This window comes from Triticum aestivum, chromosome 7A, assembly GCF_018294505.1.
Source record: "Triticum aestivum cultivar Chinese Spring chromosome 7A, IWGSC CS RefSeq v2.1, whole genome shotgun sequence".
Taxonomy (NCBI): Eukaryota; Viridiplantae; Streptophyta; class Magnoliopsida; order Poales; family Poaceae; genus Triticum; species Triticum aestivum.
The window spans coordinates 705,100,706-705,124,803 of record NC_057812.1 but is presented as its reverse complement, the minus strand read 5'-3'; the positions used below and the strand labels follow the sequence as shown (position 1 = coordinate 705,124,803).

At 45.0% G+C, this 24,098-nt stretch overlaps 1 pseudogene; it reads right to left on the bottom strand.

The window, feature by feature from the left end:
- Positions 1-12,862: 12,862 nt before the first annotated feature.
- LOC123153794 (putative disease resistance protein RGA3) lies at positions 12,863-18,030 on the bottom strand (annotated as a pseudogene).
- Positions 18,031-24,098: the final 6,068 nt, after the last annotated feature.

Sequence of the window (24,098 nt, the reverse complement as noted above, 5' to 3'; positions counted from 1 at the left end):
CTTTGTCGAACATGATCTAGTTTTGGATATTCTTCAAATGGCCCCAACTTTTGCAGGAAGGTGGGCATGCCCATGGTAGGCATCAATGCCAGGTTTGAACGATTTCAGACACCGTATGCAAGTTATGACACATACGGCCATTTATCGGTCTTTTTTCACCGGAAAACTTCAAAAAATGCAAAACTTGTTGAAAATCAAAACAACTTGGCATGGTGCCTTTAATTGGTCATAAGGCCATGGAAAACAATTGGGGCCATTTCAAGAATGTCAAGAAACAACATGTTCTCAGACGGAGCCTTCTGGACAACAGAAAACCATTCATTGAACATGATCTAGTTTTGGACATTCTTGAAATGAACCCAACTTTTAAAAGAAGGTGGGCATGCCGATGGTAGGTAATCGTGTCAGGTTTGGACGATTTTCAACACCGTATGCAAGTTGTGACATGCCTGGCCATTTATCAGACTCTTTTTTATCAAGAAAACTCTAGAAAATGCAGAAAATGTCAAAAATTAAAACAACTTGGCATGGTGCCATGAATTGATCATACAAGGCCATGAAAAAAATTGGTGCCATTTCATGGATATTGAAAGACAACGTGCTCTCAGGTGGAGCTTTCTGGACTACCCGAACACGCTCCATTGAACATGGTCTATTTTTACTTTTTTAGACATCCTTCAAATTACTCTAACTTTTGCAAGCAGATGGGCATGCACATGGTAGGCATTTATGTCAGGTTTGAATGATTTCCGACACTGTATGCAAGTTGTAACATGTTCAGGCATTTATTGGCTTTTTTACCGGGAAAACTCTAGAAAATGCAAAATTGATCGAAAACCAAAATAACTTGGCATGGTGCCTTGAATTGGTCATACAAGGCCATGAGAAAAACTGGGGTCATTTTAAGAATGTCGAGAAACAACATGCTCTCTGACGGAGACTTCTGACGTACCCAGACACCCTAGTTGAACATGGTCTATTTTTGGATATGCTTGAAATGACCCCAACTTTTGCAAGCAGGTGGGCATGTCCATGGTAGGAATCCATGCCAAGTTTGAACGATTTTCGACATTGTATGCAAGTTGCGACATGTCTGGCAATTTATTGCTGTTTTTTGTTGGGGATCGTAGCAGAAATTCAAAATTTTCTACGCATCACCAAGATCAATCTATGGAGTAATCTAGCAATGAAGGGAAGGAGAGTGCGTCTACATACCCTTGTAGATCGCTAAGCGGAAGCGTTCAAGTGAACGGGGTTGATGGAGTCGTACTCGTCGTGATCCAAATCACCGATGATCCTAGTGCCGAACGGACGGCACCTCCGCGTTCAACACACATGCAGCCCGGTGACGTCTCCCACGCCTTGATCCGGCAAGGGGAGAAGGAGAGGTTGGGGAAGACTCCGTCCAGCAGTAGCAGCACGACGGTGTGGTGATGAAGGAGGAGCGTGGCAATCCTGCAGGGCTTCGCCGAGCACCGCGGGAGAGGAGGAGGACTTGGGAGAGGGGGAGGGTTGCGCCAGAACTTGGGTGTTGGGCTGCCCCTTTGCCTCCACTATATATAGGGGGAGAGGGAGGGCTGTGCCCCCACCTAGGGTTTCCACCCTAGGGGTGGCGGTAGCCCCAATCCCCATCTGGGGTGGCGGCCAAGTGGGGGGGGGGAGACGGAGGCGCACCAGGTATGGGCCTTAGGGCCCATCTGTCCTTAGGGTTTGCCCCCTCTTCTCCCTAGGCGCATGGGCCTTGGTGGGGGGCGCCCCAGCCCACCTAGGGGCTGGTCCCTTCTCACACTTGGCCCATGTATGCCTCCGGAGCCCGTGGCCCCTCCCGGTGGACCCCCGGACCCCTCCGGTGGTCCCGGTACACTACCGGTGATGCCCGGAAGGCCGGAACACTTCCGGTTGCCAAAACCATACTTCCTATATATAAATCTTTACCTCCGGACCATTCCGGAACTCCTCGTGATGTCCGGGATCTCATCCGGGACTCTGAACAACATTCGGTAACCACATACATCTATTCCCTATAACCCTAGCGTCACCGAACCTTAAGTGTGTAGACCCTACGGGTTAGGGAACCATGTAGACATGACCGAGACACCTCTCCGGCCAATAACCAACAGCAGGATCTGGATACCCATGTTGGATCCCACACGTTCCACGATGATCTCATCGGATGAACCACGATGTCGAGGATTCAATCTATCCCGTATTCAATTCCCTTTGTCTAGCGGTATTGCACTTGCCCGAGATTCGATCGTCGGTATCTCGATACCTTGTTCAATCTCGTTACCGGAAAGTCCCTTTACTCGTTCCGTAACACATCATCCCGTGATCAACTCCTAGGTCACATTGCGCATATGATGATGTCCTACCGAGTGGGCCCAGAGATACCTCTCCGTCACACGGAGTGACAAATCCCAGTCTCGATTCGTGCCAACCCAACAGACACTTTCGGAGATACCCGTAGTGTACCTTTATAGCCACCCATTTACGTTGTGACGTTTGGTACACCCAAAGCATTCCTACGGTATCCGGTAGTTGCACAATCTCATGGTCTAAGGAAATGATACTTGACATTAGAAAAAGCTTTAGCATAGGAACTACATGATCTTTGTGCTAGGTTTAGGATTGGGTCTTGTCCATCACATCATTCTCCTAATGATGTGATCCCGTTATCAACGACATCCAATGTCCATGGTCAGGAAACCGTAACATCCAAAGAGTTTACTAGAGTCAATAATCTAGTTCACATCACTATGTGATTAACACTCAATGAGTTCTGGGTTTGATCATGTTATGCTTGTGAGAGAGGTTTTAGTCAACGGGTCTGCAACATTCAGATCCGTATATATTTCGCAAATCTCTATGTCATCTTGTAGATGCAGGTACTACGCTATATTTGGAGCCATTTCAAATAACTGTTCTAATAAATAACCTTCATTGATTTAGTTTCAAATTCTTCACATCATTTAAATTTGGCATATGTGGATGATGATGGTAACTATATATAGCTGCACTGCATATATAGATGGAGATCATAATGCCAAGGTAATGTACATGTGTCATATGATGAAGTAGTGGGTTGGGGCAAAGAGAAGTGACAACATATAAGTATTTGTTTCTCTCGTTGCGACGCACGGACACATTTGCTAGTAATACACAAAAATAAAGAAAAATAGAAAAAGAAATAAGGAAATAAGGAAAGCAAAAGAAAAAAATCGCAGGGTATACGTGGGCCAGACCAAACTGGGGCGTCTGGAGGTCAGCCCAGTTAAATTTTATCTTTGCCTAAAAAAGTTAAGTTATAGCAGACAGGGCGTCTGGTGCCTACCATATGACCGGACTTCCCAAACTTTCTGGAAAGCATTTGCTAGGTGAGTTGGCTTGTGCGTTGCGTTGCGTTCGAGCATCAGGGGAAACTCTAGGTCCGGGTTTTCGGATCGGACGACGACGGCGTCTCGGCGTCGTTCTCCTTCTTGAAGGCGTTGTCTTGGTTGCTCGCGGCGTCCTCGGTGCGGGCTTCGGAGTTTTGGTTGTCTAGTTGTAGATTGGTTTGCTTCTCTGGTAGGAGAGTTTAGCCGTGTTCTTTTTTGTTTGGGTCGTGCATCTTTCATCTCTTCGCTTCGGACACCATGTTCACGCCCCTTGCGTCCGTGTCATGTGTTGTACCAACTCCTGTAATCATTCTTACTCCTTCTATCAATGCAATGATACGCAAGCTTTGCGTATTCGAGAAAAAAAAAACTTTTGCCATGCCCTATATCTATCAAAAGAAATGTGTACAAAATGAATTATGCATGACGCAATGAACTTTCTCGAGGTTCAAACAATTCAAACTGAATCAACACTTGTATTCCTGCTACATTAGCTTGACCATCAAAACTACTACTAATGAAAAATCACGCATTACACAAGTTGTGTGATACTTACAAAGTGAAGGACAGGATGAAATAGAAATTCTACCGCTTATATTGCCCGTGAAGACAACAACGATGGTGGGAAGTCGGTATATATGTGCGTCCCAAACTTTCTGGAAAGCATTTGCTAGGTGAGTTGGCTTGTGCGTTGCGTTCGCGTTAGTTGCCATCCTAGTTCGACTCCCGATGCGTGCAATTGTTTTCATAGCAGGCCAATTTTTTCTGAGTCTATTTCTCTAAAGGAAACAGTGGATGAACCAAAAGGACTTCAATCTCAGCCGTCAATCTCTATCATTAATATAAAATTAACGGATATAAATGGATGACGTTTGTAGAACTATTAAAGTCTTCGTCCTTTAATATTAGGTATAGATGGGACGCACATATATACCGACTTCCCACCATCGTTGTTGTCTTCACGGGCAATATAAGCGGTAGAATTTCTATTCCATCCTGTCCTTCACTTTGTAAGTATCACACAACTTGTGTAATGCGTGATTTTTCATTAGTAGTAGTTTTGATGGTCAAGCTAATGTAGCAGGAATACAAGTGTTGATTCAGTTTGAATTGTTTGAACCTCGAGAAAGTTCATTGCGTCATGCATAATTCATTTTGTACACATTTCTTTTGATAGATATAGGGCATGGCAAAAGTTTTTTTTTCTCGAATACGCAAAGCTTGCGTATCATTGCATTGATAGAAGGAGTAAGAATGATTACAGGAGTTGGTACAACACATGACACGGACGCAAGGGGCGTGGACATGGTGTCCGAAGCGAAGAGATGAAAGATGCACGACCCAAACAAAAAAGAACACGGCTAAACTCTCCTACCAGAGAAGCAAACCAATCTACAACTAGACAACCAAAACTCCGAAGCCCGCACCGAGGACGCCGCGAGCAACCAAGACAACGCCTTCAAGAAGGAGAACGACGCCGAGACGCCGTCGTCGTCCGATCCGAAAACCCGGACCTAGAGTTTCCCCTGATGCTCGAAGAGGGGCACAGAACGGCCATGACAACGCCTCCAGGAAGGTGACGGCACCCGCGGGTGTCGCCGCTGCCAGCAAAAGATGCAGGGCTTTCGCCCTGGCCAATTCCAAGCCGTCGGAACACGAGTCGAAGAGGAGGTCATCGGGTGTAGGCTGGTGCTGCGACTGCAGGAAGGGGAGCCACGCGCGGTGCCAAAGGAGGCATCGTGCATCGCCGGGCGCGCGAACTCCGGAGGAGGACGAGGATGTGTGGCTGCGCGGAATGAAGTGGGGATGGGACGGTGACCATAGCCCCAGATAAGCCAGGATCCGGAAGGAACGCGGATCCGGGCCATCAGGACCGGAGCAGCAGGGACGACGGCGAGCTCAGGGAACTGGAAGGGGACGTAGCTCCCGAAGCATGCCGGTGACGAAGATGCACCGGGACGGATGGCCAACCAAAACACCGCAGGGTGGTGATGGTGCGGATATGCCGAGGAGCCAAAGAGCCAAGAAAGCCGGAAAGAGCGCGGCTTTCGAGGCTCGTCGGGTCCGAAGCCGCGCCGGCCGGCAATAGACGCAGGAAGCGGATGCAGGTCCATTGCCGCCGGGCCGAAGCCGCCCCTGCAGCGGGAGGTGGGGCGAGGTGGTGGTGTCGACGTGGGTTCGCGCGCAGCCAAACCCGACCGGTGTGCCAAAGGAGGCAGACACCGACGGGCACAACCGCAGCCAGCAGCCTCCAAGGCTGGTCCTGAGGAGGCGGGCCTGGAACTCGCCGGGGAGGGGGGGGGGGGTCGGAGGGGAGGAGCTGCAGCTAGCAGGGCCCTGTCGAGGCCGGCCGGCCAGAGCGCCGCAGCTAGGCTGGAGACGGCGTCCAGATCACGTCGGGGCGGACCAGAGGTTCACCACGGGGAACTTTGGCCGGGGCAGTCCACCTGCGCCGCCGGCGAGCAGGTGAGGCCGGGGGAGGCCGCCGCCGCCGGAGGAGGAGGAGGTCGCCGCCGCAGCCGACCCAGATCTGGCGCCAGGGGGGTGGGGGGGGGGGAGTTGGTGCGGGAGGAGGAAGGACAGCCCCGCCGCCGCCATCCCAGGGCCCAGCGCGGCTTTGCCAGCTGGCCCTCCGGCGATGGCGACGCGGGGGCGAGCGGCGGGCGGGCGACGGGGCGCCGGCGGCTAGGTTTCCCCCGAGTAGCCCGGCTCGGGCGACGCAGGGGTCGGGTCGGGTCCTGGCAAAAGTTTTCTTTTAGTCATCTGCACATGTAAAATTTTATCTCACAGTTTTGTTTTGTAATAAATCTGCCTAACTGACAACAGTAGAGCTATGAAAATGGTGACGAGAATTTTTTCCGGAGAGGTTGGAATAGAAAAAAAATCAACTTCATAAGATCAGAGTTTTACTAGCTTATCACTGCAGAGGCAACTGAATCTTCTATATTGCAGTCGATCTCTCAGCCATCCTTAGATAATTGCCTGTTCTGATCCCAAAGCAAATCACATTGGTTGAGATGATTGACTGAAACTTAGGAGTTTTCAGGTGATTGTGTATTAGCAACTTTGTAATATGAATTAGAGGGAGCAGCCAATTAGTGTTTCTTTCCTTTTTGTGACTCATTTTCGCAATGGGATAGTAGACCTATTGTGTAGGTTCTCCTACCAAACCCCCCATTATGTTTCTTTCTTTAGTTAGAAGTTTGTTATAGTTCTAGGTGCCTAGGCAGTAAATGAACTTCTGCAATACAAAAGCACCAATTCTGTACGGGGTTTTCAGGACTGATTCCTTCATGTTCGCATGCCTCTGTCCTTCAATGTATCCCAGCTTGTATTGCAGACACTAAAGTGAGTGTCTGCAATCACATGTATTGAGTTGAGTTGAATCACTATTATGTTATTCTGTGATACTGGCTAAGTACCTAAAATGTTGTTCCTTTAAGCTTGTAAAACTCTTGAATTAGTATTCATGAATTGGGCAGAAAATCTTGTGTGTTGTCTGAGCTTTTGTCTTGTTTGTCCAGATTCAGTGGAGATGTTATCAGATCAGCTTTCTGAGTTCAAAGCGACTGAGGTATCAATAGCGTAGAGTTCTCGCTCTTGTGATCATATTTCTGACAAGATGGCACCTGGCAATCTACATGATTTCACTTGGCTGTGGTCATGTATATTTTGTCCTTGTTTTCATGCCACTTCTAGCTTCGGTTACTGTAACATCAATGTGGCTGCTCTGTGCCTAAGAATGTGACTGTGAAATTAAATTTTTCAGTCAATCAACAATTCTGGTAGAGGTAGCTGATGTACATTTGCAAGTCAGGGTTTTCACCCCAACTATGAGAGACTCTGAAAATGTTCCTGTCCTGCGGTGGTTTCAGGTGATTGTGCATGAGCAATTCTGTAAGATGATTTTTGTATTTCTTTCCTTTCTGTGACTCACTTCTGTACTGGGATGGATGGCAGAGGGCACTTAGTGGTGTTGGTTCTTGCTACCAATACACCCAGTTTCGTTCCTTTTATTTTCAGTTGAAGTTTGTTCTACTGCTAGGTTCTTAGGTACTATTATATGAGCTCCTGCAACTCAAATGTACCGATTCTGCGTGGCTTAAGTGACTCATTTATTTATATTGATGTACCTCTGCCTAGATATGTATCCCAACTTGTGTTTCAACTTACAATTCAAAGCACATCGAAGCGAATGTTTGCTGTCACACATGTATTACCTATGTGATACTACATAAGTGCCTATAATTTGTCCGTTTAATAGCCCGGAAGATCTCGAATATGTGTGAAATTGGACCAAAGAGTCTTCTCTGGTGTCTAAATTTATGTCTTGTTTGTCCAGATTTAGTGGAGGTGTCTGAACTTATGTCTTGTTTGCCCAGATTTAGTGGAGGTGTCTGAATTTATGTCTTGTTTGTCAAGATTTAGTGGAGGTGTCTGAACTTATGTTTTGTTTTTCCAGATTTAGTGGAGGTGTCTGAACTTACGTCTTGTTTGTCCAGATTTAGTGGAGTCAGCTTTCGGAGGTGGTGGCTGTTTCAATGGCATGGGAGTTGTCACAGATGTGATCACCTTTCTGACAAGAAAGCGCATGGCGTGATGATCTACAGAGAATTTCACTTGGCTGTGGTGAGATGTCAATGCTGTTCTTGTTTTCATGCTACTTCAATTTCTTGTCGACCCAAAAATGATTATGTGTATACGTTTTGGTGGTGTTGCTTTGACATTTGAGCTTGGGAGTGGCCTAGAGCCTAGATCAGTGGATGTGAGGTGGAGATTCTTTGGAACCGGGTCTGAGCTTCCTTTTCTTTTCTCCTATAGAGATGTTCACCGTGGAGCAAAACAGAAGGAGCCAGAGACAATGAAATTTGCACTTTCAGTCAGTCAACAACTGTGGGAAAACAAGGACTTTTTTTTTCAAGTCATTTCGACTCAATCAGTGAATCAATGTAATCATGTACTCCCTCTGTAAAGTAACATACAAGTCGCGTCTTTTTTTTTTCAACTTGTGTATTACCAAAGGCAGCAGCCCTGCTTTTATTGATTATTAAGGGATCATCAGTTACGAAAGCATTGGAGGAGTCTGGCAAGGCATCATACAGTGGTTGAATACGGCACAAAAAAGGTTGGTAGGGCTATATAGGAGGCCAGTACAAATCTGTAAGCAGCTGAATGGGCCTTGTTGGACGGTAATAAGGAGCCCAGTTTGTTTCCCGTCTCATCCAGGGACAGGGTTCTTCCTCAAAAAAAAAAAAAAAAAAAAAAAAAAAAATCCAGGGACAGGGTTTCCCGGCGGTACGCCCTCCCTCGCCACCTTCGAGTCCGCGCCAATGGCAACCAGCAGCGAGAATATGCTGTCGCCTTTGACGGAGATCCCCGGCCACCTCCTGGCCGAGATCTTCCTCCGCCTGCCCGCCCTGGAAGACCTCGCCCGCGTCTCTGCCGCCTGCGTCTCCTTCCGCCGACTCGCCACCAACGGCTCCTTCCTCCGCAGCTTCCGCCGCCTCCACGCACCACTACTCCTCGGATTCCTCGAGTACGGCAGGTTCCGTCCCGCTCTTCCTCCCCACCCATCAGCGCCCGCCGCCCGCGTGCTCTCCCACGCCGCTGATTTCACCTTCTCCTTCCTCCCCTCCCACTGCCACTGGACCGTACAGGACATCTGCGACGGCCGCGTCCTCCTCGACCGCGACACTGGAAAAGATGTGGTATTCAGAGATCTCGCGGTCTGCGACCCCTTGCACCAGCGGTACGTCCTGCTTCCCCCACTACCAGACGACCTAGCAGCTTCGGTGGAGCACCGGGTCCCCATGGTTCGCAGGGCCCTGTGCACTGCAAACCCTTCCTCGTTCCCCTCGGTGAGGAGGAGGCAGCGGCGGGACAGACGACATTCACGGTGATCTTGATGGCACATTGCAAAACTAGTCTGTCTGCCTTCGTCTTCTCTTCAGGCACCAATCAATGGCAAGCCGCTAGCTGCATCAATGGATTTGAGTGATTTGGTCAGTGACAGAGGCGATTTGGCTGTGTTGTCAGCGGTCAGCCCTTTTATTCTCAAGCACCATTATGCTTATGGCTGCTTCTACTGGGACTGTGTGGAATTTGGGTGGAAAAAGTTGCTCTTGCTTGACACCAGCAAGATGGATTTCTCCATTACTGACCTCCCACCAGGAGAATGGAACAAGGAAGGTTTAGCCATTGTGGAGGCAGGGGAAGGCAAGCTTGGGATATTTGGTTTCCATAGTGAAACTGCATCCGATCTCAGCTATACAATTGCACGGAACAAAGGCAAGAGTCCCAGCCAGTGGCAGATGGAGAAGACAATCCCACTAGATTCTGGGTACAGATATTTTATCAGAGATGCAACGCAGAGGTACTTGCTCTTGGCAAGGATAGAAGCCTCATCTCTGAATCCACTTGTTGGACATTTGTCAATGGATGTCAAGACGGTGCAGCTTCAGAAGATTTATGAGAAAGAGTACTATCATAAGTATGCTACATGCACGTATATCAACTTTGCACCATCATTGTTGTCTTCAAGGAGAATATGAAGTGGTAAAGTTTCTATTGCTTCCAAGTTATCTCCTTGCCTTCATAATTATCATATGACTTGTCTATTGCTTCATGTTCATTATGGCAATTGCTAATTCTTGTTTGATTTAGTAGTGTTTCATTTCTGGTGCTCATGGGAAAACTAAGAAAGCTCGGAAACTTAATTGTGTTTCTTGTGTTGTTTGTTTCGAGCGCCTTCTTAAGAGAACGGGGTTAGTAAGCGGGATGATCATGTACACCATGAGTACCTTATGAACGGGTCGAGATGGAATCACTAAAAACGCCAGGTCATTACAATAATTTTCGAGTAATAGTTTTGATGGTCAAGATAAACGTAGAAGGAATACAACTTTGTATCCAGTTTACCTTGGATTGTTTCACCTCGAGAAAATTTGTTCAAGTCAAAGACAGCCCATTAGAGGTTTAATCTGAAATCAACCTCATAAGATCAAAGGGAGTGCTTATCAGCACAAGCAACTGAAATTGTTCTTTATTGCAGTCAATGTCTTGGCCACTCTTAGATCCCCAGTATCATGGTTGTGCTCTGAATCTTCAACAAATCATATTGGTTGAGATGATTGACTGAAACTTAGAGTTTTCAGGTGATTGTATTGTTTCTCGCTGCCAGCACCCTCAGTTTCAATCTTTTCCTCGGTTAGAGGTTTGTTGTACTGATATATGCCTAGGCAGTAAATGAACTCCTGCAAAACCAAGCTATGAGATTTTCAGGACTGAATTCCTTTATGTTCATGTGCCTCTTTCCGGCAGTGTATCCCAACTTGTATTGATGCTATGCACAGTCAAGTGGGTGATTGTAGTCACATGTTTCAAATTCAGTTGAGATCAATATTATGCTATTCTGCCCCTTCTTTTGATACTACCTACCTAAGTACCTAAATTTTGCTTCTTTAAGCTCATATCACTATTGAATTAATATGCACAAATTGGGTGGAAAATCTTGTGCGCTGTCTGAGCTTCTGTCTTGTTTGTCCTGATTTAGTGGAGTTGTCATCAGATCAACTTTCTGAGTTAATAGCGACCACGGATTGATAGCATGGTGTTGCGGCAGATGTGATCACCTACCTTTCCGACAAGATGGCGCATGGCAATGAATTTCACCCATCAGTAATCATGTATGTGTTGATCTTGTTTTCATGTTACTTCTAGCTTCAGTTATCGTGACATTTGATATGGCTGTTCCTGGCCTAAGAATTTGATAGTGAAATGACCAGTTTCAATCAACAGACAACAGTGCCTAAAGCTAACTGATTTATATCTGCAAGTCATTTTTATTTTTGACATCACAGTGGACCCTGGTAAGTAAAGTCGGACAAAGGGCAAAACACTAGTGCAGCATGTAGTTGGGCTCGGTTGTTTGTTATTGCTCTTCTCCACTGGGATGAGGGCAGCGCTAAGCTGAGAGGTCCATCCATCCATCAACAAGGGGATCAACCTGCAGATCCTCTGATTGAGGCAACTTCATCAGATGGATGCCTCAAGCACGCAACAGTAAAAGAAACCATAGCCATGAAACAAAAGTAAAAGAAATGAAACATAAGTAAAAGAAAAAAGTACAAGGGTCGTGTATTAGCATTACCATGTTTTGTAGTTCTTTCCTTTTTGCGACTTATTTTTGTACTGGGATGGCATACAGCACCCAACTATGAGCCATGAGTGTCTTGGTTCTCGCTATCAGACACACCCAGTTTCTTTCAGTTTTTTTAGTTCAAGTTTGCTATACTGCTAGGTGCCCAGATTATATGAACTCCTGGAACACGAATGTACTGATTCTGCGTGACTAAAATTTTTCACGACCTATTTTCTTTATGTTGACGTGCCTCTGTCTGGCACTCTGGCTATGTATTCCAACCTGTGTGAAAAATTGCAATGCTAATTAAGCACACTGAAGCGAGTATTTGCAGTCCACACATTTCAAATTCAACTGAAATCAATATATTACCTATAATTTATTTGTTTAATAGCTTGTAATTAAGATCTTGAATATGTGTACAAATTGTGGACCAAAGACTCTTCCATGGTGTCTAAACATCTATCTGTCCTGTTTGTCCAGATTTATCAGAGTCGCCATCAGATCAGCTTTCAGAGTTAAAATGATTGCGGTTTCGATAGCGTGTAGACGTCACATATTTGGTCACCTTTGCTGACAAGAGGTGCGTGATGATCTACAAAATTTCACTTTGATGTGGTCATATGTCTATGTTGTTCTTGTTTCCATTCTGCTTCCAAAATACTTGTATGTCACTTTTTGCATAGTTGGGGGCTAGGGGTGAGGAAGAGCAGCCGAGGCGCTGCGGCCAGCTTCTCAGGGGCAGTAAATAAAAAGACTTAAGGACTCTGATGGCCCAAATATTTTCACTAGGAACATGGCTGTGACTGCTCTGTGCCTAAGAATGTGACAATGAAACCTACAGACTTATAGAGTTATGATCTTGTTTATGTATATTTACAAGTCACATCTTTTTCTGATCTCGTTTATGATCTCTTACATTGAGGCTGAATACAATATGCATTGATTGCAATCACTAAAGCCTGGGCTTTCTACTCAAGATGAATGAAAGCCTCAGTGTTATGAGCCAATTTGGTCACCTCGTACCATACCGTCGTAGCTAATTCCTAGCAATCGAGTAAATTGGCGCTCATCATTCGGTAATGCTACAAACGACAGGAAACAAACAAATTCATTCTTCATCATTCCTTGTTCCCTCGCACACCCTCCGTCCCAAATGAAGTGACGTGGTTTTAGTTCAAATTAACTAAAACCACGTCACTTATATTGCGATGGAGGGAGCAAGTATTACAAACAGTGTTGAACATATCAGCACACAACCGAAGCATAGGATCAGCTCAGCACATCAAGCTCTAGGCGCAGTCCTGAAATAGATGCCGTCCTCGACCAGACTGCAAGAGGACTCAAACACACACTTTGCTGACCCAGCAATGGTGGCCTCCCATTCAGTGGAATTCTTGGAGGCCGGCAGGCCTGACAGCGACGGAAGCTTCAACTGACGCCCCATCAGCTTTGATCTGGTCACATCAGTGAGGTAAGACTCCAGAATGCGCCTTTTTGCAGTGTCAGAGCATAGAATTGCCCACTGAAAGCATGCTACTATGATGCCTCTCAGAACCAAGCCATGAACATCTATTAAATTAGCAGAGTTCATTTCTATGTTTCCAAACAGCACATAAGGTTGCTGCACGAACAAGGTAATTGCCTGATGCTTTTTGTTCCAATGACAAAGAACTAGTAGTACTGTAGTAGTTATTACATAGTACAATTTTGCATTTTGCATTATCCATGGCTTCACTTGAGCACAGAACCACTTCACTTGCAAACACGCAACAATCAGTAAAGAGACATGGTGAACCTGGAAACCGCTACCCATAAAAAATCTGAATATTTGGCAGGAAATCTAACGGTTTGAACTCCGTCTCACGCGGCTGTCAGTTAACGAACGAGTCAGAAACATATCCGCAATCTTAAAGGAAAATGGTTGCAATAACATTTACTGAAGACAAAATGGAAAAAAGAAGATGGCAAAGGAATTTAAACATGTACCTTCTGTATGGACCTTTCTCAAGAACCTATAATTGTTTTCTTTGGAATGTGCTCAATCTTTTGCCAATTTGGATCAGCAGCCGTCGTACAAGATCGCATGAACTCGCGATTGCAGTACATGAGTGTAAACTCCTCAAGAGACATAGGCAGTGTTGGAAGCGACCGTATATTCATGCAAACTGTGATCTCCAATTTCTTGAGCGATGTGAGATGATCCATATTACCTGGTAATGCATCCCAGCTGCATTCAACAAGACATAGCGAAAGAAGATAAACGAAAGCTCCAAGGTCACCAGCAGGTCCCCGCTGGCCACAGTTCCGGAAGATAAGTTCTTGCAGGTTCTTTGGGGAGCCGCTATGCATACCCACAATCCAATTCGGTAACCCCGAAGCAAGGTAATTTCTGATTTCCAGTATTTCAAGATACTTCGATGGGCAAAGACCCTCAAGTACCTCTGCTTGAACTTCTGGACTGCAGCTCTCCCTTTTCCATTGAAGTACAAGTTCTGTGAGTTTTTCCTTGGCTGCAAGATTGACTTGAAGAGCCTCCTCCTTGCTCTCAACATTCTCAAGACCGCGGATATACAGCGTGCGTTGAAGCTTGTTTAGGTGTTTCAGCTGATGTGGCTCATACCCCTGTTCCTTCCTTATCGTGAATAACGGTAACATTTGGAGCCATATGAGCCTGCCTACTTCCGGAAAATCCAGATCTGCCCCACTGATTACACAGCGCAAGTTGACAAGGCTAATCATATCTTCACTACTAGAAAACACCAAATCTTGACAACCACCAAAATCTACCACCTGTATGTGGTAAAGCTTCATAAAAGCAGCCGGTACCGTGAGCCTGGTAAGTGCAGTCACCCAAAAATGAAAATAACGCAGATGCTTCAACTGACCAATAGAATCCGGGAATGAGAACGTGCAGCGACCAGTTTCAATGAGACATAAATTCAGTACGCGCAATTTCCGCAGCCCCATGAACGTAGTGAACATACTCGCAAAGACTTGGCACTCATTTGATTTAACCTCTATGTGAGCATCGATGATGAGAGTGCGTAAATTTTGCAGTCCAGATATCTTCTTAGTAAGCATCTCTCTATCATAAGTCCCAACAAAAAGATACCGAACATCTTTAGGAACTTCTCCTGTGCAGCCTTTCTCGATCCTGAAGCAATCTCTTCCGGCAACCTCCTCTGCTAAATCACACAACAGATCATGAATTGTAAAGTAATCGACCTCATGTTCAAATAACTTATCTTTCCCTCCTAATTGCAGAAATGAGGCCGACAGCAATTCATCAAAATAATTCTTAGCAACATCTTCCATTTCCTCTTCAGCCTTACTAGTCTTTATAAACCCTTCTGCTACCCACAACTTAACTAACTCATCACGTTTCAAACGATGTCGCCTAGGGAAAATACTGCAGTAAGCAAAGCATCGCCTGACCTGCTCATCAAGATATTGGTAGCTCCACCACAGGGCTCCCATTGTGTCATTCAGAAGGTCCCGATCTTTCTGACTCCTCCAGAACTCAACAGTTTGTGTCTCACGGAGCCGTGATCCCACTGCTCTGGCTGCTAGAGGTGATCCCTTCAGCTTTTTGGCAATGTCCTCTCCGATCATTTCAAGTATTCTTCGATCATGTTCACTTACCCTTGCATCTCTAAGTGCATAATGCATGAACATTTCAAGGAACACTTTATCATCCAAGTCAGATATTGGAATGCATCGCTCTTTTACAGCACCCAGAGTTACTAATGCGGCTTCAGTTCGACTAGTCACCAAGATTTTGCTTCCCACCTTTCCAACATTCAGAGGAGAAATCAACTTTTGTAGCTCTTCACGATCTCCCGAATTCTTAATGTTGTACCAGACATCATCCAGTACCAACAAAATCTGTTTTCCACGCAGTTCATCCTCCAGTTTTTCCTTTAAGACGTTACGACTATTGAAGTTTTCGCATGCTTTCCCTGTAGCCCCCTCAAACATCTCTCTGAAAATGGAGTCCAAATCAAATTTCTGAGAAACATGAATCCACATAACAATATCAAAATGGCCTTCCATTTTATCTTGCTTGTACTTTTTCTCATGTTCATAAACATATTGTGCAAGTGTTGATTTCCCAGACCCGGCAATACCATGAATGCCAATTACGGAATAGCAAGTTACACTAAGCGATGGAGCATCGGCCGTAGCAAACCCTGGCTCAGTTGGTTCAGAGCTATAAAACCAAGCAATAAGGCCACTACACCAATACAGGACAAATGCTCTGAGAATTTTCTAAAAATCCCGGACCAGGGCCCAAAATGGTCCCGCTGAGGCTTCGCCACTACCATTGACAGTATTTGTTTGGCATTGGTCTTCGTTCTCATTAAGCATTGCTATGATCTTGTCACGATCCTCATCCCGGCCAATTACTCGTGTCGGAGGACCTGCAGTAATGACTGTACTGCGTGAATTGGTAGCAATAGCTCGTCTCCCATTATCATTACTTACACCTAGCAAGTTCAGTTGTTCCAAAACTTTACATGCATCGCTTATAGCACTTTCTATCTTCTCTAAGCTCTCCTTCAACTCCAATTTTGACATACCACTTTTCTGCAAAATCAAATAACAAGCAAGTCGAGGCTATCAAGAACTCCATTTGAAAATAAATAAATATATAAGGTTACGAGTTTTTCTTTCTCTGTGCCCTGCTAATATCTGGAAAAAATCGAGCACTGGGTGAAGATAATCTAGGTCATCAAAGGCCGAGGCGCTGCACAATGGAGTAATGGAGTTGGGCGAAAACAAAAGAAAGCCAGTTCTTTTTCCCGGGGGACATTATAACACGCTTGTAGCAAGCAGTAGCGCTTGGCCGCTCACATCTGGTGCTAAGTGGCCGCAATAGTTAGACCCAATAAAAAGAAAAAGAAAATATTGTTTCTTGTTTTGGAATTTTGACAAAACTATAAATTATATTTTATAAAAATATTCCGATGCTAATGGACCACAATAGTGAAATCCATTAAAAAGATAATGTTATCTTTTCTTTTTTAGAATTTAAAGAAAAACTAGAAATTTTATAATATGTTTGATAATAACTATAAGAAAATATTTCATAATTTTAAAAGATAAAGAATTGTGTTCTTAAAAAAATATTTAGTATTTTGATAAAAAAGTACTTAAAAAGTTACTGCTATTGTTAAAAATAATCATTTAGTTCAAAAGTGGTTTATATGTTTAAATAAAGTTCATGTATATAATTTAAAAAGAGTAAAAGAAGAGTGGCCAGAAGTGTGGAGACAAGAAGAGGGGCCACAAGTGAGAAGGAGAAGCCTAGAAGGGGGTCTTGGCAAAATATTGCCAATGTGGCGTCAGTCAACGGACCACACGGACTGGTCAAACATGGATAGGACCCGCAGCGAACGACTTACACATATAGGACCCATATGTGTGTTTTCAAACTTTTAGGACCTACTTGGCACACCTCCGTTAGCGTATGTTATTCTATTTAAAATTTGTTTATAAATTTTGAATAATGTTCATGCAATTTAAGGACTGTTCACACATTTCTTTTAAAGTTCACATATTATTTTTACACACACACGTTTTTTAAGTTCATGTAATTAAAAAATGTGCTTATGTATTAAAAAAACATGTACAGAAAAAAGTGTTCACGTATTTGTTTTCTAAATGTTCATGTAAAAAGGTATTATTGTATTTATAAATTTTACCATAATTCTAAAGTTTCTTGAAATGAGCAAACTTTTCTTGCATATGTAAAAGTGTTCTTGTACTTTTATGAATTAATTATATATTTATTTAAATGTTCATGTAATTTTTTTTAATGTTCAAAAGCCCTTTTTAATAATGTGTATAATTTTACAAAATTAAGATGTTTATAAAATGATTATGTATTTGTCCAAAAAATTACATGATTTTTGAAAAGTATTTCTTAAAATATCTAGAAAAAAATTGTATGTATTTTCCATGGAGCAAGCTTCACTGGGCCTCAATTGGCTCCCAGGTGACCGAGGATTCGGATACTAAAGAGATGCATGAGCTGCGGCGGAATTACCACCATGATCTCTTCCTGGCCACCGGACGTTATAACAAGAACAACGAGATCTCGACGAATGCAGAAAGACCTGTTCTACAAGTATGAGTGGACGGAAATACCTTTTGTTTTTTGGGGAAGGAGAAGGACATCTTGGGCGAATCCACCTTATTGCCATCTTGGATCTGCTTCTTGAGACGCTGATACTCAACAGCATCCAAGATGTCTTCGGCTTCATAGAGAGCAGATTTAAGCTTGTCTAACAGTGGCTCCAAGCGAACCCTGCAAGTACTTTCGTCGACTACCTCCATCACAGCCTGCAGCTGTAAAATTTGTATATCGAGTATCCTTAGCTTCTCCGTTGCGTCAAAGTCGAGAAGGGCGAAACCTTTGTTGAGGACCCTTGAAATGATGGGCGAGGCGAGCCAGCCTACTGCGGATACGCCCCATCCTACAGCAGCACCAATGGTAACTGGATCCGCCATTGTAAGCTTGGGAGATCTATATGTACATGAGTCCTGGTAGCACAGGTTCTCGGTTTCTCACCGGCTCACAGCACGGGTCTGAGAAAGAAGGGCGCATCTCCAAGGGTAAACCTCAAGCTAACACTACTGGAATCAGCATGTTTGCAGAGTGCCACTCGGCAATGCGCAAAATCATCTCGGGCGAAGTGTTTGCCAAGTTCTTTTCCTCGGGGCTGGATTCCTCTAGGCAAAGGCAAGTTTGCCGAGTTTTTTTCCATCAGGTACTTGGCAAAGAAAAGTTTGCCGAGTGTAGAAATCAGAGAACTCAGCATATTAGAGGCATAGACGGAATGGCACGCTAACGGCTGTGCCAGTGGCACTTTCCTTTGCAGAGTTCTTCCTTAAATAATGGCAAATGGATCTGAACCGTCATGTATACTGAGGCTACCTATGAATTGGTTTGCTACAGTTTTGAGAAATGATAATTGTTGTACACGACTCGGTCTTCTTAAGCTTTGTAGTAATGAATAACTATCCTACTAGGCGCGAAAAAATAAAATCATAGTGACTCATGAACTAAGCTGAGTAAGCCTCGGTCCAATTTCAGAATTGGCGATTCATGCCAGTTCTTCAGGAACCAAATTTGAAGTTTCATCACAGCTAAAATGCATAAAACAAGTAGACATGGACAGATGCGTGTAGCCTAGACTGGCTTTGCTCTATCATTCTTATAACCCACTTGCATAATACAGTACTAGGATTGTACTACTACTACACATCGATGGCAGCACAGTTGACCTTGAAGGCAGTAAGAAATTTCATCATCTTATCATTGGCCTGAGAATTAATGCTAGCCACGCGACACGGTCTGTATACCTGTCTATTAATCTATATACTCTACCCAGATCCAACGAATGACAAGGCAAAATTACTCCCTCCTAAATTAATCAGTACAAGAACAAGACAGTGTAAAAATTCTGAGAAAAAAGATGCATCTCTCCTCTGATAGAATTCGAAGGTCTCTCAGAAATAGCATGTCTACAAAAAACAAAGCTTGAAAATGTTAATATGTTCACGGCAAGTTTCCTTGGTGGGCATAGGCTTCGCAGTTTTGCTCAGCGACCATCTATTGGTACCCGGGGTGGGATCCTCATGCTCTGGGATGATGACCATGTTGCTGTAACTGATGTGGTGATCACCACCTTCTGCCTTTCAGCGACAATACACTTCAAGCACTCCGATGTCAGCTACCGAATCACCGTTGTGTACGGGCCAACATCCTCCTCCCACAAGGAGGATTTCTTCGCGGAGCTGATTAGTCATAAGCCGCCGTGTGGGGAACTCTGGCTAGCTCTTGGTGATTTCAACCAAATCTACCGCTCGAGGCGATAAAAATAAGCGAAATGTCAACAGAAGACGAATCACCAGATTTCGGACAACATTAGAGAGTTGTCATCTTAAAGAGATCCACCTTCAAAACAGACGCTTCACTTGGTCAAATGAGCGATCAAATCCGACATTATGCAAGCTGGACTCTTTCTTTTGCAACGCGGAGTGGGACACCCAGTTCGGCACGCATATTCTCCATGCGCTTTCCTCGTCGCTCTCTGACCACTGCCCGCTTTTGCTTGCTGATGACAAAGGACCACGGAGGCCTCATGCCTTCAAATTTGAAAATTTTTGGGCCGCCCTTCCAGGATTGCAGGATGTTGTTTCAGAGTATTGGAATGAACAGACTGTGCACACTGAGCCCTTCCATGTATTGCACCACAAATTGAAAATAACTGGAGATTGCCTCTCTGCCTGGAGTAAGGGGTTGTTCTCTAGGGCAAAGTTACTCCACCATGCGGCTCTTCTCATCATCCTGCGTCTGGACATCGCACAGGAGTCCAGGCAGCTCTCTACCATGGAGGCCTCGCGCATCCTTTTGAATTGTGTGCCAAGCAAGCCCATCCCTCACGGCCGCGGCTTCAGACAAGGGGACCCGGTATCCCCCTTCCTATTTGTCATTGCCATGGACCCGCTGCACAAGATTCTTGAGCTAGCAGCGAGAAAAGGGCTCTTTCACAAGATCTGTGGGCGTGGCGTGGCTGTTAGGACTTCCCTATACGCAGATGACGCAACAGTCTTTATGGCCCCAATCAAGAAAGACATTCACAACCTAGCCACCATTCTGCATCTATTCGGCAATGTCACCGGCCTTGTCACAAACTTCCAGAAGAGCTCAGTGGTTCCCATTCGGTGCGGACAACTCAACTTGACATGCATCCTTCAGGCCCTTCCTGCGTCACGGGCTTCTTTTCCAATGAAATACTTGGGGCTTCCTCTCTCGGTGTGGAAGCTTAGAAAGGTCGACTACCAGTACCTAGAGGACAAAGCGGTCGCTATGTTGACCACTTGGGATGGTCAAAATATCACTGCCATTGGTCGATGCGCCCTTGTGAAGTCGGTGCTGTCTTCGGAGCTCGTCTTCTCCATCACGCCGCTCATTGTGCCAACATCCACTCTACACAGCATAAACAAGCTCGAAAGAGCCTTTCTCTGGGAGGGCACGGACAAGACCACTGGTGCAAAATGCAAGGTGAATTGGGATGCGGTGTGCCGGCCAAAGGATCTTGGTGGCCTTGGCATACTTAACACGGAGAAATTTGCTCGGGCTCTTCGCTTGCGTTGGTTATGGTTTGAATGGAAAGAGCCCACCAAGCTTTGGGTGGGTATGGGAAACCCGTGCAACACGATGGACTACTCCTTGTTCTATGCCTCCACGTCAATCTTTGTTGGAAATGGAGCAAGGATGCTTTTTTGGGATGCGCCATGGGTGAATGACCGCAAGCCTAGGGACATTGCACCTCTAATTTACGAGGCGTCCACGAGGAAAAATTGGAAGGTGCGCGAAGCTCTCAGCAACGGTGCGTGGGTCTCGAGAATATGCATCCCGGACTCTTTTTCGCTGAATCACTTACGTCAGTTTGTCACCCTCTTGACAACGCTTCGTGGCTTCCATCTCGAGGAGGATGCCGAAGATGATATTGTATGGAAGCACACTGCTAGCGGGCAATACACGGCCGAGTCGACATACAAAGCGCAATTCCTTGGCACAATCAAATCCCCTATGGAGCACACTGTGTGGAGGGCTTGGGCTCCCCCCAAAGTCAAGTTCTTCGCTTGGCTGGCCATTCAAAACAGAATTTGGACGGCAGACAGATTGGAGAAGCGCGGATGACCAAACTGTGGCCTTTGTACACTTTGCAAGTAGGAGCAAGAGTCTGTTGACCACCTTTTCTACAAATGCCGCTTCTCTATCCGCCTATGAGGATTAGTCAAGGACTGGCTGCAACTAGTGAGCATTGATACTTCCTCGTGGCACCTCTCAGGCAACATCGAAGAGTGGTGGGTGGGCCTCTCCGACACATCTATTCCCAACAGGAAGGCGATGGCCTCGCTCACCATGCTAGTCGCCTGGATCATTTGGAACGAGAGGAATGCACGAGTGTTCCGTCAGAAGGGTGCTCTGCCGACGGTTCTACTCGCCAACATTAAGAAGGAGGCCACGCTTTGGGTAACAGCGGGTGCAAGAAAATTGGGATACTTGATGACGCGAGAGTAGTCGGTCACCTTTATTTCGGGTGTTGCGGTGCTGTCAGTGTTGTAACACGAACATAAATTCTATTCCTCTTATTTAATGAATGAGGCAAATCTTTTGCCTCTCTTCATAAAACAATTAATCCAAGATGCACACGGGAATGGGAAAGGGATTATTGTCCCAGTCTGAGAACTCACAGGTTTGCACTGACCTGCCGGAGATCTGTATCGGCACTGTTGCCATAGGCAGCTCAAGTTTTTGACAGCCAGTCGCCTCTGGCCGCCGAATCGAAGCTCCGCCGAGCAGCATCGGAGACCTCGGCGGCCTTCCATCGCCGCCACCGCCGCAGACGGGAGCTTGTGGTTCGGGCCTTCAGGCGGCCCGTTCGCACCGTCTTACGCTACTTGGACCGGCCCAATTGGAATATGAAGCGATTTTTCTCTTATTTTTTATTTTTATTTTGTCTTTATTTTTATTATTCATCATGCTTTCTTCTATGTGTACTGAAAATTACCAATGTTCGACTCCTCGGAGTTGCTTCATTCACACTAGTTACTGAACGCTCATATCTACTCCCTCCGTTTTAAATTACTTGTCTTAGATTTGTCTAGATACGGAGGTATCTAGCACTAAAATGAGTCTAGATACATCCATATCTAGACAAATCCAAGACAAGTAATTCGGAACGAAGGGAGTACACGTGTAAGAAAACTCTACTTATTGAACTATGCAGCAGGGGTATGCTTTGTATGTTCGTGTGGAGTTTGTTTTCGGTTGTAGAATTTGCTTGTTTGGCTTGTACCCCAGTTTTACTTTCCTGCTCTATAACAACGTTTAACTTTTCTCACACCCGAATAGTGATAGTTACCTTTTGTTTAAGAAGAAATATGGAAAAGGATTGTCTAATCTCGACATTTCTGTAGCTGTACTTAGGTCTCCTATCTCCCGTTAAGCATTCGTTATCTTCTTATGCCTTCCTCCTCTAGAGGTGGTTTTCTTTCCGGATGGCATGCTCTGCTACTCTTCTCTAGTGGAAAACTCATCCTTTTGCAATGCGATTCTCAACAAACCTCTTGCTTATTACATATATTTACATTAGCTCTTATTATTTTCCATGGCGTGATTGAGGTGGTGGATTTTGTGTGTAGGGATTTCTATTAGACATGTAAGGGGGTTTGCTCTCATGCACTTTGTCTAAATGCCTGAGACATGTTTCATCGTAATGTGCATGAAGGCAACTCCAGTATGGGAGATCTTCGTGTTCAAAACTGGTGCTCCCTCTTGAATTTCGTGCACAATATCCATCAGAAAGGGAACCTCCTATGAAAGTCATGCATGGTAGTTCCGGATGCTTGAAGACGACCAAGAGGCAGATCCCATCGATGTTATTCCTGGACCAGGTTGTGGTGGAATGCTTCCCCACCTAACACCTATTGATTTCTAAACCACTCACTTGTTCAGAATAACACCATCGACATGAGCACTTCATTCTGTTGCAACTAGTGACTTCCATGGAGTGCATTGTGTTCATCCTACCCCACTCTATATTCCCATCGAACCTGTCAACAAATGCTACAGTCCTCAAAGGAGGCTTCTTTCTATGTCCTGATAGATTTTGACAAAAATGCATCAACTGCCCCACTCCACATATTAGAACCTACTCCCTCCATAGTGGTGATCTAAACGTTCTTATATTACTTTACAAAATGAGTAGCTAGTATTGTTGAACGCACTGAGGATGGAGACCTTGTAAGACAAGTCGTCAGCGGATTCAACGGTGTACTCCTACACAGAGAAAATTAGGATGAATACAAATTAAAACAATGGAACATATGGCCTCACTATCTTGATCACCAACACTGCCAAAGAGACCGGTGCACGGGATGACAACCCATGAGATAAAGATGCACTAATCCACTGAACCAAAACACTACATAATCTTTAGGACCAACCTTGTCAGACTCAAGAGTCCAATTAGAACAGGAATAATTCTAATACTTTTATTTGGTGAAATATGGTCATCACTACCTAGAAATGGAAATTGCATTTCGGTACTGATCTATGGTTCCCGCTATGTTTAGGTGGTGCTCGAAAGATAGCACGGACAAGAGAACCGGTGGATGTACGGAAGAATAGTCGTCCACAAGCTTATACATTTTTAAGCGCATTATATATGTAATCGTAGAATTTTATGTTAGAAAATATTTTTTGAAACATTGAAGTAACATGTACACATCTCTAAGTATCCACACGAGTTCAATTTTGAAATCTAGGTTTCCTTTTCTCTTCCCTATCCCTTGCCGGCTAGGGTAAACTCTCTCCTCCAGGCTTCACCGATGAGCCCGTGGATTTGCCTCCTCTCTGCTTGCCGCTCCGATGGCCGATGGCGAGGTGGGGAATTCCAGTGTCTCCGCTCCTGTTAGTAGTTTAGGTTAGTGTTTTTAAGTCCTCGCAGGTGCGATATTCAGGCGGACGGCGACGCTTCTTCTTTGAGTTTGTGTCCTGG